Below are 13,139 nucleotides of genomic sequence, written 5' to 3' on the forward strand. Positions count from 1 at the left end.
GAAGAGAGAAAGCCAAAAGCAGATTTATTGTCTATCTAGAGTTGTCTGATTATTTATACCGCTTCATTCTTCCAGGGCTTCAATGAATAGTAAATTTGCAGTTGACATCTATGCTTGCACTTGAGGTGCTATAAATCAAGACTGAAAGGTGCCACATTTTAGTTTTTTAATGGTCAAATGTTGGCAGTCATGGGGTCTCCTTAAAGAAGGCTGCTTTTATAATCCAAGTGAGAAGCTTATTATGAATATTGAAATACAAGTTAGATTCCAGGGTATGTGCAGACAAGATTGGAATGGGAGAATAAGGTGGTATGGAAGACCATGATCCCATTCTAATTTCATTATTAATTCCTTAGAGTTACCGGTCTGTCTTGACATACTATTGAAATACAGCATCTAAGGATGCAAGATACCTTGTGCTGGAAACCACTTCTTTTGAAATGTGGCAGAGCAGAATTATATGGCTCTGTGGTCTCTGATGACTTGTTGTGGATGAAGCATACTATATACCTCTCACATCCTTTTCTTTCTAGAGAGTTGGGCTTATTGAAGTATAACTGATTTTTCTTTATAGTATGTCAAACTGGCATTTTATTGATGTAGGTAGTGGTGTAATACCATAATACTTTAGATGCAATTTTACACTATAGTGGGATTTGGGGGGAGAGTTGCTGGCTTAATTTTCTTTTCTTTTTTTTTCTTTTTTAATGTACAACTTAATATAGATGTCCTTCCTTTGGAACTCAATAGAACAACGTATTTAGGTGACCAATAAAATAACCTTTTTGAGCTTTTTGCTGATTAGCCTCTCTACCTTTTAAACCTGACTTAAAGAAACTCTAACCCATCATTTAAAATGAAATATAACAACCTCCCAAAATCATAACCAAAGAAAAAGATAGCATTTTTATTTTTGATCTTGTGGCATAATTATTCTCACTCTTAGTCTTACTTGTTAGGACTTATTAAGAACTAAGACCATTATAGTATGTAAATTATACATTAATGTCAATTATAGTGAATAATCCTTTCCCTGATTATTGGGAATATATATTTTATTCAGTCTTTTAAAAGCTTAAATGCTTCCATATTAAAAAGCAGCAATTAAATTATTTAAGCTTAACTGATTGCAGCTTTAGGTTTACAGTTGCAAGGAAAGTTTCGACACAAACTCACCACTCACAAAAAAATGGAACATTTCAAAGTATTAACAGTTAACTGCTTAACAATCAACTTAAAAGATCTGACTTTAAAAGTACATGCACAGACATTTATTGTCTCCAAGACTGGCATCACACAAGTGAGACCGGCTTTTTATTCTTTTGCTTTTCACTCAGGGCACCTTTGACTATGAAGACCATTCATCACGGTCACCATTGTCTGGCACTTTAGAGATCTCACTACCAACAGGAGCAGCAGGAGACTCTGGTTTAGAAGAAGAAACGTTTTCAATTTCATTTTTAAAGAATGTGAGCCATTTAAAATTCTTTGTATTTTGACTTGTTCTATATTAGTAACAATGTCAGTCACACTATTGTCAATGTGCTCTGAATACATACTTATTAAGGGGCAGCTAAGACATTAGAAGCTATAACTCTGAAGGTTGGCTTCCTTTTTATTCTTTTGCCAAAGGGTTGTGACTAAAAGGCAAGGGGATGGCGTTAGTTGTGCTGGTCTCCATAACATCTAAAAGTGATGGGCTAGCTGAGTCCAGGGAACAAGCTGGGAGAAGTCTGGTACTGGTAAAGGTACCTGGTCGCTCCATAATTCTGCAATTATCAAATTTTGAGTTCCAGCAGGAAATTTTAAGTGCTGACAACTTATTGAAAACATTTGAAATTACACACTTTAGTTCTGAAGATGAGCCAAAATAGTCGTCAGGATGAAACTTCTCTCAGACCAGAGTATCTGAATGTTTTTTGCAGGCTTTTGATATCTGCTTTCTGATATTCTTTGATTCGTCTGATAGATTAGGCAGAGAATAGAGGATGTGGTTGTTGTATGATCATGTTTTACTGTCTGAGGTGAAAAGAAGAAAGATTTTTTTTTCTTTAACTCAAAAAATAGAGCAATGAGCATAGTGAAGAATTTGTTCAGAATTGTTGGGTCACAAAATTAATCCTGAAATGGTTTGTGGTCTAGAAGACATAAACTGGATTAAGAACCAGAAATCCTGGGTCTCATTTCCTGTATTGTCTGACCTGTTGGAAAAGCTGAGAAGGTTGGGTTTCTTGACCTGCAGGATCGAGAGAGGAAGTTTTGAAATCTATATCAGTTATATAATTTCTCAATCCCTTGTTTTGCTTTGGATCAGCATAAATCTGATCTAACTAGGGGCAAATGAGATTGGGAATAGTGTCCATCTTCTTTTTAGTAAACACGCTTTTGAGAGTAACTGCATGTAACATCCAACTGTACAGAGGATGTTATCTTAGGAAGCTGCATCCCTCTGTTATATAGGCACACCCCCCAAGATATTGTGCATTCATTTCCAAACCACCTCAATAAAGCAAATATCAATGTAATGCAAGCCAGATTAATTATTTGGTGCATATAAAACTTATGTTTACATTATACGAGAGTCAATTAAGTATGCAACGACATTATTCAAAGTATGCACATACCTTAACTAAAAATACTTTATTGCTAAAAGCATTAACCATCACTTGAGCTTTCTGTGAGTTGTAAACACTGATCACAGATCACACAACAAATACAAAAATTATGAAAAATTTGAAATATTGGGAGAATTACCAAAATAGAACATGGAGATATGGACTGAGCTTTTGCTATTGGAAAAATGGTGCCAATAGGCTTGTTCGATTTGAGATTCCCACACATTTTCAGGATGTAAAGGATACAATATCTGCAAAGCATGGTAAAAAAAGATGGGGCTATTTATTCTTGTTGGAAACTACACTTTTCATTTAAAGCACTTCCCACAACTTTATGTTAATTTTTAAATGTGCAATTATCTATTTAGTGTCTGTTCTCTGCACTGGGCTCTGCATTCGAGAATGCAAGGAAGTCTATCAGTCTTGCTCTTCATGCCTCACACAGTGTCTAATACATAATATGAGGATTTAATATGTATTTATTCTCTGAATAAATTAATAAGTGGTAAATTTAAATTGAAAAACATCAGAGTCCCAATGGCTCTAGCTTTGGAATCCAGAAAAGGAGGAATATATAAATGGGGAAGGGAAAGAGGATGTTGGACATTCATTCCTTCGATCACCAAGGATCAGATAATATTACTGAAGTCATTATAAAGTTTTGTTTGTAATTGATCAAAACGCTCAGATACTTTATAATGATACTAACATGTTTTAATATATCCCATCTAGTTTATAATGAAATGCAGTCACATTCTATAGATGGATTCTTATACCAACATCAAGAAAGAGAAGCATGGCTAAAGAATGAATGCTATAAATAATAACGGTAATGTAAAACAAGACAATTTTTAGCAATCTAGACACTTGAGTCAGAGAGATAGAGATTCAAATCCTTACTAATTTATTTTAGGCAAGATGCTTGATTTTTACATCCATAAAATACAAAATCGATAGGATGCTATAATAGTGAATTTAGACGATATATGCAAATCATATCACAGTGCCTGGGTGCCTGGTGCACAGTAAACATTCAAGAATATTAATGTCTAAAGTTATCATATTTGTAATTGTACTTTTTATTATTTGAGTATTCCAAGTTTACAAAAATGAGTTCTATAAAAGTCTACAAAAAGTGAGCTCTCTAACCAGAGCACACTATCTGTGAACAACAGAGTTCCCATAGTTTCAATATCATGTGTGAAGTTTCCCTTCACCTTCCATCTGTTACTGAAATTTGGCTGTTTCTGAAGACTCTGCACCTGCTTTCAAGTGGAGGCAACTTTGCTCCCATACCCCGTGTATTACGATGCCTGAGGTGCTTTCCTTGACTTTTATCTCTCAAGTAGATATCTCCACTACCTGTCAATCACAGCTGTGTTAAAGAATGCCACCCACTGTGATTCTTTGTGCAGTCACGTATAACCTCACTGATACTCTCCTCATTCGTGAATGTTTTGGCCCCTGACTCGCTGTCTTCCCCTACAGAGGAATCCTGGCCTGATTCCTGGCAATTTCAAAAATCACAAAGGTGATTCATCTGAATGCTAGCTTCGGTTCTTTGACCATATTACCAATCCTCTTTTCCTCTGCCACACTTCAGATATCCAACCCTGTGGTCATACATTAGAATTTGCTATCAATGCTAATGGCCTCACCTCTAAATGCCCAAATTCAAAAAGCCTACATTTTTGCTGTAATCTCATAATTTTCCCAGATCATTTTCTCTATGAGTTTGACTTCAACTATACAAGGGCTACAATATATTGTCCCTACCATGTGTTTACTCTGTTGTCTTTGTCCATATCTTTACTCTTTTACTTAATTAGCTTAGACCTCATAGCCCATTATTAAAATCATTGAAATGTCTCTCTTATAGATATTTTTATAACTCTAAAACCCCTTTTCTACTCCTCACTCAGATCAAATCATCAAAATAACTTTAAAAATCTCATTTTAATGACAAAATAAAAGTGAAAAGAAAATAATCTCATTTTCTATGATTAAATCTGTTACCCACATGTAACCTAATTCTTTATATTTTTTTCTCTCAAATTTCTAGTTTCACAGAGAGTTAACCTCTTTAATTTTTTTTAAATGTTTTTGATTTATTTCTGAGAGAGAGAGAGAGAGAGAGAGAGAGACAGCGTGAGCAGAGGAGAATCAGAGAGAGAGGGAGACACAGAATCTGAAGACAGGCTCCAGACTCTGAGCTAGCTGTCAGCACAGAGCCTGAAGTGGGGCTCGAACCCACGAACCATGAGATCATGACCCCAGTCGAAGTCCGACGCTTAACCGATTGAGCCACCCTTAACCTCTTAACCTGGGCTCTAGCCTTTACTCTTTAACTCAGGATTTTGCTGCAGAAATTATTTCTTCTCTCCCCTTTGCTACCAATTTTCCCTTCTTTGTTGGATCATTTTCAAAAGGAAAACTGAATGGCCTTATTAAAAATCCCTCTACCACCATCTAGCATCACATTTCTCAGTAACTTTTTGAAACAAAGCTCCTTGAATGGTTGATTTATATTCCCTGATAACTTGTTCACTTCTAATCTCATTAATATATGGTTGTCAGGATTTGGTCACCATCGCACCACTAAAGCTGCTCTTGTTAAGGCCATCAACAGATCCCTGTTGTGTAAAATCCAATTTTATCTCTCATTGTGTTCAAATGCTCATCAGCAATGGACACAAATATTGACTCTTTGGGTCTTGACCAGTCAATCCCCATTCATTTGATTTCCAAGACACCAATACATTTTGTTTTTTTCTCCCACTTCACTGATTATATGAAATTATTCTTTCCTCCTCTCTACTTATCAGTACATCCAAAGCAATTCTACTTACCACCATGGCTTTGAATACAGTAGAATTTTATGCCAACTCTTAAACCTTTATTACAATCCCTAAAGTATAGATCTGAAAAATCTTTCTGACCAATGACTTTCTGATTCCTGATTTCTACCCATTTTCTGAATGCTACCCATTTACATGCCCAAATCTGATGCTGCTAGTTCACCCTTATCTTAATAAAAGGCACTACCATGCAAGCCATTGTTCAAGCAAAAACCTTAAGAATCTTCTTTGATTTCCCACTTTCTTCATTTTGCTTTATCCAGGCAATCAGCAATTCAGCTTCTGAAAAAGCTTAAGAAATATAAAAAAAAAGAAATAAAATATGATGATATCCTTCAAGACATTGCATCTTCCACTCATCACCAAACCACATCCTTCAAAGACTTCCCATCTCGTTATAGATGATATAGGAAATCTTCTTCATTGACTGTCTGAGCCCTACGGGTTAAGATTCCTAATTTTTTTTCACTCACTCAGTCACCCATTCCAACCATATGGGCACTGTTGATGCTTCTTAAATGAGCCACACTCTTCTCCATCTCAGAGCCTTTGCACTGACCCACCGAAGTGCTCTTTGTTAGACCCTCACATCATTTCCTCCTGCTTATCATCTGAGTCACTGCTCAAATGTCATCTCTTTAGAAAATAACTTTTGACTGTTTTTTTCAAGTGTCTCCTACATCCCCAATAAGGAGCAGTCCTTTGATTGTCTGCTTTACTTCTTATACTGTTTGACAGTATCAGACTATGCACACACACTCCCCATTCACAACATATATATTTGCTTATTGATTTTTCTTAATACAATTTAAGATTCATGAAAGAGGTTACACCTGTTCAATGCTGTAATTACATGGCTTAGAATAGTGCCTACTACATTTTGGATATTCAAATAAGTGTTGAATCAGATTGGAGTCTATGATAAAGATGAATTACATATAGATGACTTTTGATTTTGTCTATGTGTCCAGTGGATTAAAGCAAAAATGTGGGGGGCAGAATAAAAATTGTGATTGGATGATATTATTGCAGTGCACCTGGGTAGGTCAGACAGTTAAGTGTCAAAATCTTCATTTCAGCTCATGGCATGATCTCACAGTTCATGAAATCAAGCTCCTCCTTGGGCTCCAGGTTGACAGGGCAGTCTACTTGAGATTGTCTCTCTCCCCTCACCTGTCCCCTGCTTGCACCCTCTCTCTCTCTCAAAACAAATAAATACACTTTTAAAAACTAATACTATTGCACAGAGAATATTTTATTCTCAGTCATTGAAAGTTTGTTTTGGTTTGGTTTGGTTTTTGTAGGAGTGTAAGGAGTATAATTTCTTCCAATCAGTATGCTGTGCTTCCTGCCATGGCAATGCCAGAAATAGCTTAGGGATGATCTTAAGGGTTTCAAAATTGCTGACTTTTTTTTATGTCCCTAACAAAGCTAAGAATATGTTACATGAGAATGGCAGTAATAAGAAAAAGGATAATTGGGTTCAACAATTCACTTTCGTGTTCAGTTCTAAGGCCTTTGTCTTAGTCCTCTCTGATCGGTGAAAGGGCAGTCCTTAGGAATTGAGTCACCGCCTAATTTTACTGAGAAGAAGCTTCTTGGTTAATATATAAATCCACGGATATTAAGCACCTACTATATGTCAAGTTCTCCTTAAGGCACTGAAAAATCACAGCGAACAAGACTGACTGCAATATTTCCAACCTTCATTAGGTTCATCATTTACTGGGGAAGATGTTTTTTATCAAGAAATTGTGGGTGTGACGGGCCTTACAAAGGGGAATCGTAAGGTGCCATGTCACAATGATCCTCTCTAAAATACTTGCTTTTCAGTTTTTGATGGTCTAGATGTCTTTGACTTTTCTTGCTATTCCTTTGATATCGTAAGAGCTCTGGGACCCTTGTTCATGAGGAAATCCTTTTCACCCTGGACCAGTTGTACTCCAAGAACCCCAACCGCCCAAGAGCTGAAGCGTCAGACAAAAGTTATGTTATGATTTCAGCATCCTGAGAACTTTCCCACTAAGTCAATACATAACTCCACCTTGGAACCAGAGATATTCTTATTTATCATTGAATGCTCACCACCTGATAGTGCCTGGAAAATGTCATCATTCCCTCTGCCTAATTGACACTTGCCAGGAAGACTCAGGACACAGTAACTTTCCTAAATCAACTCCCTCCAACTCCAGTCACTGAACCGGAATGGGTCACTATTAGAATGTGTATGTGCCAACCTCATATATATCACAGATTATGAAACAGTGGCTTCCTCTGAATTTTACAAGGCTACAGGAAAAAAATATAGGTGATGGCAAATTATTTTGTTATTTTTATCTTGTTTAATTGGAGAAAAAGTGTTTAAGACTAATATTAAATACAGTTGATATGTTGTGAACACTTGTGAACACGTGGCTATGTTATATAACAAAACAGCAAGTAAGGACGCATATTCTACTTCGTTTTACTTGACCATTTTAAAGTAATGTTTTAATATTTGATAAATATAGATTTAAGAGCTTAAAAAAAGTGAAAATTAGGGGTGTATGGGTGGCTCAGTTGGTTAAGCATCTATCTTTGACTCAGGTCATGCATGGTGTCACATCTGGCGAGTTCAAATGCCCCCTTTGGGGTCTGTGCTGACAGCTCAGAGCCTGGAGCCTGCTTTGAATCCTGTGTCTCTTTCTCTCTCTCTCTGCAGCTTCCCCAGCTCACACTCTGTCTCTTTCTCTCAAAAATAAATAAACATTAAAAAAATTAATAATTAAAAAACATAAAATTGTAGTTGCTCCTCATCTTATCTTTTGGACATTTTTAAAGACCTTTATGACTTGCTATTTTTCAAGGTTAACATATTCAAACTAAAATTCCCACCAGTATTTGATCTATTGAACCACCTCGTACTGAGTGGAATTGCTGAACCTCTTCCACTGTACATTTCCCAAGTAAGTGTGGTGAAGCAAAGCAAAACTTGTGTCTCTTTTGTGAATGTGAATGCCAGCTCTCCTGGCAGAACACTTAGTTTCTAAGATGGATGGGCAATTGACACTGGATGGAGCACATGTAAGCTTTTTACCTCCTGCAAAATAATTGAACCACATTGTGATTGTAACTTATTTCTCTTTCTAATGCAACACAATGTAATTCATTGGCTGTAAACAGATTTAAGAATTTCATGTGTCAGAATGGGATTGGAAATAATTGCTTTGTTATTAATGAATTAAACTAATTATGGGCACTGTATGATACAAACTTTGCTTTAAAATTAGGATATTATTGTAGAACTTAGTTTACCTTGATCTACTTATGACACACCTTTCTAAATGAGTAATTTGATTAATTATGGAGAACAGATTTTAAAAATATGAGATGCTAACAAAATATATTTGGTCTATAGAAATTAAAAAAACTATCAAGCCCTCTTTCAGATCATGTGGCATTACCTTTTTTATTTGTTTTTTAAATTTATATCTTACCTCCTAAGACCAGTGCTTTAAAAGCATTACATTGTACTTTCTTATGCATTATTATTTTGAACGATCATTATTTTTCAGAGTAACTGAACTTTGCAGAGACCTCTATCTACTCTTCAGTACTGAGATTTTGAGATACTAATTTTTTTTTATTATTTATGCCTAAAATAATATGTCCTATTGTCTGAGATTCTCAAATACAAATAATGTGCTTATTCTATTTATGTGAAGAACATGTATAAGCACTATCAGAAATATTATTTTTTGAAAAAGAAACTTCATCTGTTTGTGATATTAAAATTCTAGGCATTAGACAAGTTTCTCCCTTTAACATATTTGCATAATTTGATTTTTAATGTACAGCTGTTCAATGATAGTTTTTCTTTTAATGTTTTTATTTATTTCTGAGAGAGAGAGAGAGACAGCGTGAGCAAGGGAGGGTCAAAGAGAGAGGGAGACACAGAATCTAAAGCAGGCTTCAGGCTCTGAACTAGCCATCAGCACAGAGCCCGATGCGGGGCAGGAACCCATGAACCGTGAGATCATGACCTGAGCCAAAGTCAGAGGCTCAACTGACTAAGCCACCCAGGCACCCCTCAATGATAGTTTTAATATGATTAAAAGTTATCTCTTATGAAAGGGTTCTGCTGCATAATACTAGCTTATTTGTGTTCTTGGAAACACTTATATTATTCTAGAGTTTGTGGAAAAACCTCAAGATTCCCACAGCCACTACTCTCCTGTCATAAAATCCAGAGCTTAAACTCTCTAAAAATAAAGCCAAAGGCTCCTAATCTCACTTACTTTTACTAATGCTTATTCTTCCTCTTCTTTAATGCACAATGACCAACAAATTGGATCTATTCAACTACATGGAAAAAACAGATACATGTACTGGAAGTTTCCTTAGAGAAATCTATTTTTAACATCTTGTTACCTGAATTGCCTTTATCCAAATTTGATTGTCTTGACTGCACTGCTCCCCATTTAAACTCCCTCTATCTGACCATATTGGTTCAAGTTTTTTCATAACCTGACCCTGTGTACTACTCCTCCAACTTGAATTGCACATGCTCTACCAGTTAGGATTTTGTCCAGCTCCTTTTATACATAGTTTATGTCATGAGAATAATAATTATTTTCGTTTTCCTAATATAAAGTTGTGTTTTGTACAACTTTTCTATATCTATCATTGCTCCGAATCCCTTGTTATCAAGATAGCAAAATGTTTACCTCATTCTAGACCAAGAACTGACTTCAGATATCTCTGGTTATGATAATCGGTCATTAAAAACAGCCCCACCTCATCATTTTTTCCCTCTCCGTCAAAAACATTTTTCCTTAGACATAAATCTTTATTAAAAGTTTCAACACAGCTTTAGAAGTGATTAGCAGGGTTATGTAGAACATATTTATGGCAGACTCACGTATAAGTTCCTTAGAAAATTAGTGATGTTTTTTCTTTTGTCTTATAAGTTGTTCACTAATTTTTAGAAGGCTTTTCACATAAATGATGCCAATCAATTAAACTGAGTGATAATATTTGAACCCATCTGCTGGAATCTTCTAGATAATCATATCTCAGTAGTTCTGCTTTATGGAAGGACCATTTCATCTCCACATCATAAAGAAATAGCAATTCTTCAAAGGTGATTGAGAGGATCAGGAGAAAATTACTTATACTTTATAAGAAAGTTGAATACTCAAGCGGTCCCTACCTTAGTAACATACATATACACTCAAGTTTTGAAGATATACTGTATTGAATATTTTCTTTAAATTACATCATTTCCTTAAGGATAAATTGCATGTATATTTTTCTCAGTTCAACATTGTAGAGGAATAAGCAGGCTTTAGTTAGCTCTGCAATACTTCTGACTACATTTTTGTTTCTTTTTCTAAAAAAAATATCTCAAATTATGGAGATCACTACCAAAAACTCAAAGTCAGAAGCTCTTAAATATTTAGGCAGCCTGCATTCAACCATTTATAACAGACGTTTACTGCGTTTAAGTATCTAGATGCATATTTGGAGTTGAACTTTTCCCAAAATATTTTCCCTTCTATGAATTCAATATTAATATTTGTGTTTAGCCATGCTGAGTCATGGTAGTATGTGATTTGCATTTTTTCTTTACAAGGAAAGTTTATGAGAATCATGTTTCTAAGTTGAAACTTTGGAATTTTGAGCATTAATTTTTCTGCATATTGAGGTGAAGCCAGGACTTTTTGTGAGGAATTTTTGCAGCTTCTCACTCTACTTCCTATGCCAACCATGTGTATAGGTGAGGTTACTACAGGACCCTTGGAATAAGGTCACAAGAAGATGGTGACCCTTCCTTCTCCCGAGTTGTTACATGACAAGCATAGTGCATATGGGGTTTCTGTCAGATTATATAACCTTGAATTCACCACTATCTTCATAAAAAATGTGGCTGTGCAACCAATATTCCTGGAGGAGTTCACAAAAATATGTAGTCTATTCACTTGAGGAGTTAAAAGTAATACATATGCCCAAGCCTCACACATGGGAATTCTGGTTCTATAATCTTGGCCTGGAATAGGGCTACCCAATTTTTTTTTAATCCATGATTGATTCTGAAGAATAATTGATATTGAGAACAACTGTTCTAAGTCCTTTAAGTTAACATTCCTTGATCCTGTCAGAGAACCTCAAATACCCACTGTGAGACAACCCGCAAATTTGATTTTTAACTTTTTTAAGGAGCTAAAACCCTGAGGCTGCATCTATGAGAATAAGCCTGGCCACCCTTCTGGAATCTGCTGAGTTTTCTTGTATTCATTTGGCTCACAGTGGCCCTTGAGCATCGCAATGGTACAGAATGTGGTGTGTATCCAGGTACTTCATTACATGTGAGACTGGTATGGCAACAATGAGATTCCCAGACAATTCCAAAACTCTCCCCAAAGGATTCAGCTCCATTTACACTACTGTAAAAACTTCCCTGCTTCATCAGATGGTCATCTGATGCTGGCTGCCATCAAATTTTGTTTGAATCTCTATTAATAGCTTTTATCATCTTGATGGATTAGAGTGAGTCGTGTGTTTATCAGTCTCTCCATTGGTCTTTCCCTTGAGTTCATGGACATTGTCTTTTCAGCACTTAAACTTTCATGTTGACATCCAGCATGGTGCTTTTCAACAAGGTGTACTCAGTGTAAAGATGTCTCCAAAACCCAAATACAAGCTGAGTCTCAGGACCATAACTGCTATAACTTAGTTTACCAAGTAAATATGCAATAAGGAATAACAACTACCATTTTTGTACTAGTTCTCTATTGTTACTGTAACAAATGGATGCAAATTCAGGGACTAAAACAATAGAAGCATATCATCTCACACTTCTGCAGATCAGAAGTCCAGGTGAACTTGGCTGGTTCCTCTGCTCAGGATGTCACAAGACCTAAATTAAGGTGTCAGTTCACATTTAGTTGGAGGTTCTGGAGGAGAATCTGCTTCCAAGGTCACTGAAGTTGTCAAAATTCAGTTCTTTGCAGTTGTAGGTCTAAGGTCCCCATTTTCATGCTGGCTGATGGCCTGGAACCTCTCTCAGCTCCTTAAGACCACCTGCATCGTTGGGCCTGTTTATTATTCCCTCTGTCTTCAAGCCAGTAAGGATGAGTCTTCCTCATGCCTCCAATCCCTCTGAATTCTTTTCTTCTCTTTCCTTTTCTTTTTCTTCTTTTTTTAAATGCGTGTCTTCTGCCTCCAGCTAAAGTTCTCTGTCTTTAATGGTTTATGTGATTAGATTGGGCCCAGCTAATCCAAAATAGTTGTATCTGCAATCTCCCTTTTGATATGAAACGTAAGATGCTCTCTGGTCTCCTGGATTAGACCGTGGACACAGTGGGAGGAAATGGGGCCATTCTGCCTATTAGACTTTTGTGCACTTATTAGCACTCCACTTTTTCCCTATCCATTTTGTGTTTACCAGTATAACTCATAAGGAATCTTGCCATCATGTATCAGTTGGTTTTTTTTTTTAATAGTTTATTGTCAAATTAGTTTCCACATAACACTCAGTGCTCATCCCCACAAGTGTCCTCCTCCATGCCCATCCCCCCTCCCCCCACATCCATCAGTCCTCAGTTTTTGTCAGCATTCAAGAGTCTCTCATGGTTTGCTTCTCTCCCTTTCCCCCACCATTTCCGCCCTTCTTCTCCCCCTTGTT

General features: G+C 36.3%; 1 long non-coding RNA gene across 1 annotated transcript in view; it reads left to right on the forward strand.

Moving 5' to 3' along the window:
• The window catches only part of LOC144237420 (uncharacterized), a 510,168-nt gene extending 508,746 nt beyond the window's left edge, over positions 1 to 1,422 (forward strand). Inside the window, exon 7 of the long non-coding RNA XR_013336849.1 lies at positions 1,338 to 1,422. This is a non-coding gene — a long non-coding RNA (uncharacterized LOC144237420). The remainder of the gene's footprint in view (positions 1 to 1,337) is intronic.
• Positions 1,423 to 13,139: the final 11,717 nt, after the last annotated feature.

Source organism: Crocuta crocuta, unplaced genomic scaffold (genome assembly GCF_008692635.1).
Source record: "Crocuta crocuta isolate KB4526 unplaced genomic scaffold, BGI_CrCroc_1.0 scaffold125, whole genome shotgun sequence".
NCBI lineage: Eukaryota > Metazoa > Chordata > Mammalia > Carnivora > Hyaenidae > Crocuta > Crocuta crocuta.